The sequence below is a fragment of the Gadus morhua genome, chromosome 12 (assembly GCF_902167405.1).
Source record: "Gadus morhua chromosome 12, gadMor3.0, whole genome shotgun sequence".
NCBI lineage: Eukaryota > Metazoa > Chordata > Actinopteri > Gadiformes > Gadidae > Gadus > Gadus morhua.
The window spans coordinates 15843715-15846796 of record NC_044059.1 but is presented as its reverse complement, the minus strand read 5'-3'; the positions used below and the strand labels follow the sequence as shown (position 1 = coordinate 15846796).

General features: G+C 42.6%; 1 long non-coding RNA gene across 1 annotated transcript; it reads left to right on the top strand.

The window, feature by feature from the left end:
- The first annotated feature begins 285 nt into the window (after positions 1–285).
- LOC115555163 (uncharacterized) lies at positions 286–2551 on the top strand. Its single transcript, XR_003978830.1, has 7 exons — positions 286–389; positions 504–626; positions 723–791; positions 911–1047; positions 1214–1317; positions 1484–1569; positions 2419–2551. It is a non-coding gene; the product is annotated as an uncharacterized LOC115555163 (long non-coding RNA).
- The last annotated feature ends 531 nt before the right edge of the window (positions 2552–3082 follow it).

The window sequence follows — 3082 nt, the reverse complement described above, 5'->3', positions numbered from 1 at the left end:
TCCACTCCACCTGCTGCCACCTCCACTCCACCTGCTGCCACCTCCACTCCACCTGCTGCCACCTCCACTCCACCTGCTGCCACCTCCACTCCACCTGCCACCTCCACTTCAGAGAAATGTATGTAACGCTATGAAGCTCACTCTGATATTCTAAACTTTGATGTAAATGTTCAACCTTAAAAGTTCAGGTAACTCAAACAAAACAGCTGTTCAGGAGAGAAGATATTGAATCGATTTGATAATTATAACATTTTCTTTTTTTCATGTAAGATGTTACAGAGGCTTGGGACGGCAAAAATGTTCATGTTCTGCTGTCCAGATTCGGACCATACAAGCTGTTCTATTGGGACATCTGTAGGACAACTCCGGGTCAGGAACTTGAGAGTGAGGTAAGCTTCAGTATTTTATTCTCCTTTAGTTAACTCATATAACAAAGAAATCTCCAAATGCTAGTACACCATAAGTTAACTGACTTCATTTTCAAATGGATTTGCTTTCCCCAGGTGATCAATGCCACCCTGTTCAGAATGGTCCAGAAGCACAATTGCCAAGGGGGGAAAAAGGCACTTTGCATTGATACATATGCCATGACCAAAATTTGGAACAGGAAGACTTCAATTCTAAGGGTATAGGCACAGGTTTTTACTGTTACTGTTTTACTGTTTACGATTTACTGTATATAGTGGTTGTTTTTTTTAACAGTAAATTGTGTGTTATTTTAGAAGTGTGATCCTTCATTGTATGGAGTCATTCTGGGGGTAGTGAATGAGCCAAATCATTGGATACTCACAGTAAGTTAAACATTATCATACGCTATGTATTCATATTTAAATTTCCAAGGCACATCCATGATTTTATTAGGATATGTGAATGTGACACATGCACAATGTGCTTATCTACATTTCTCTAGGTCATCTTCCCCTCAGTCTTCTACTTTTCAGAGCATTCATGAGAGCGAGGGGCTGTACGGTGTCCAGGTGGAAAGCCAACACTGTGCCACATAGCCTGCAGCAGGATTCCACTTCATGTGGAATATTTGCCATCAAAGTAAGTTTTTGAATTGCATATTTCTTTACGGAAACATGAAGCAGATTTTGAAAAGGTCTCCTTTTCAACATTTAAACTCCTAGAGAGACATAAAGTTGATGAATTTTGATTAAGTTAAACTGGGCCAGTATGTTTTGAATATTCATTTATTCAAACATGTTCGTAGTATGCTGAGAAAGTCCTGGCAGAGGAGTCTCCTACTTTCCCAAACACTGAAGGGGCAGTGGTTAATTACAGGAGGGAAATTGCTAGCACTTCTCAATGAGACTGGTATGTTAACCATTTTCAAACTTCTATTAACACCATGAGGATTTCAATATCATTAATTCAATGAATATAAAAAAGTCCAGAAAGTTAGTATGCATCACTTATGGTGTATTTTCCCATGGAAATAAGAAGAAAATATTACATGCAATCAATACCATATCTTAACCAGATGATCTCAGTGAGCTGTGCCACCACTGTGGAGAGGGAGATGAGGCGCGAGGGGGGTCTCAAGACAGACCTGATGCCACTGACTGGGTAAGTTATTGTTCTAACACCACCGCTTTCGAGTTCTTGGCTCAGGTTGTTTGCAGAAGGCATGATGTAAACAAGTACCAGGGAGATCTGCCTAAATTCATGTGAATTAGGGTCTGAATGTTAAACAGCAGTTGTACATGCACATGTAACATGGATGTCAATATAACGATGTCTTAAACCATGTCTTATTGACATATATACAAACCTTGCCTGTGTCTTTGCATGACTGCGTAAGTTAAAACAGTCTTAGTTTATATTAAGTAGATAAATGCATTAAATGAACAAAAAAATAATAAACCATGGTATAAATCAACAATATATTTATTCTTTATTCTGCTCTTTATGCCAACCTGTCCAGGGAACTGTGCAATTCCCTATGAACCATCTATTTATCTACCTGCCTCACTGACTTTCTAAGGACTTCAACTGCACTTTACCTCAGTTAGATTTACATTAGATGCATCCGTTTTAGTTTGATTTATATTAGATGTGTCAGTTTTAGTTTAATTTATATTAGATGTTAGATTTATATTAGATGTATCAGTTTTAGTTAGATATATATACAGTATGTTCGTTTTTTATCATACTGTATATATTGTTTATGTATGTTCCTTGTCCTATTTTTCTTTAAGCACCAGGGGGGAGCTCTCCCAAATTTCGAGGTTCCTGTACCTGTACCTGTACTTTGACAAATAAAGATCATTCATTCATTCAGTCTGGTACAGGAGAAGACACACATTTTACGCAGATATTTAGACTGAACTTTTTTCCCATTCAATATGACCTCGGTTTAAGATAACATAAATAAGATTTACTTTATTAATCCTGAGGGGAATTGTTGTGTTTCAGATCCAGTGTGACACCTGTGGAAGGTGGTACCACGAGGGTTGTGTTGGGAGACCTGACAGAGATCCTATGTACAGCTGTCCTGCATGCCCCCAGGCTCAAATGAGTCGATGCCGTCCAAAACGGTCCAAAAAAAGATAACCATGTCACATGATTATAACCCCTTCCCGTGAGGATGGACACTGTCTTTCAGCGACCCTCACAACCCCCCCCCCCCCCCCCCCACCCCTTCCCGTGAGGATGGACACTGTCTTTCAGCGACCCTCACAACCCTCATCACCACCCCCCCCCCCACCCCTTCCCGTGAGGATGGACACTGTCTTTCAGCGACCCTCACAACCCTCATCACCCCCCCCCCCCCCCACCCCTTCCCGTGAGGATGGACACTGTGTATCAGCGACCCTCACAACCCTCATCACCACCCCCCCCCCTACCCCTTCCCGTGAGGATGGACACTGTGTATCAGCGACCCTCACAACCCTCATCACCCACCCCCCCACCCCTTCCCGTGAGGATGGACACTGTGTATCAGCGACCCTCACAACCCTCATCACCACCCCCCCCCCACCCCTTCCCGTGAGGATGGACACTGTCTTTCAGCGACCCTCACAACCCCCATCACCACCCCCCCCCCCCACCCCTTCCCGTGAGGATGGACACTGTGTAT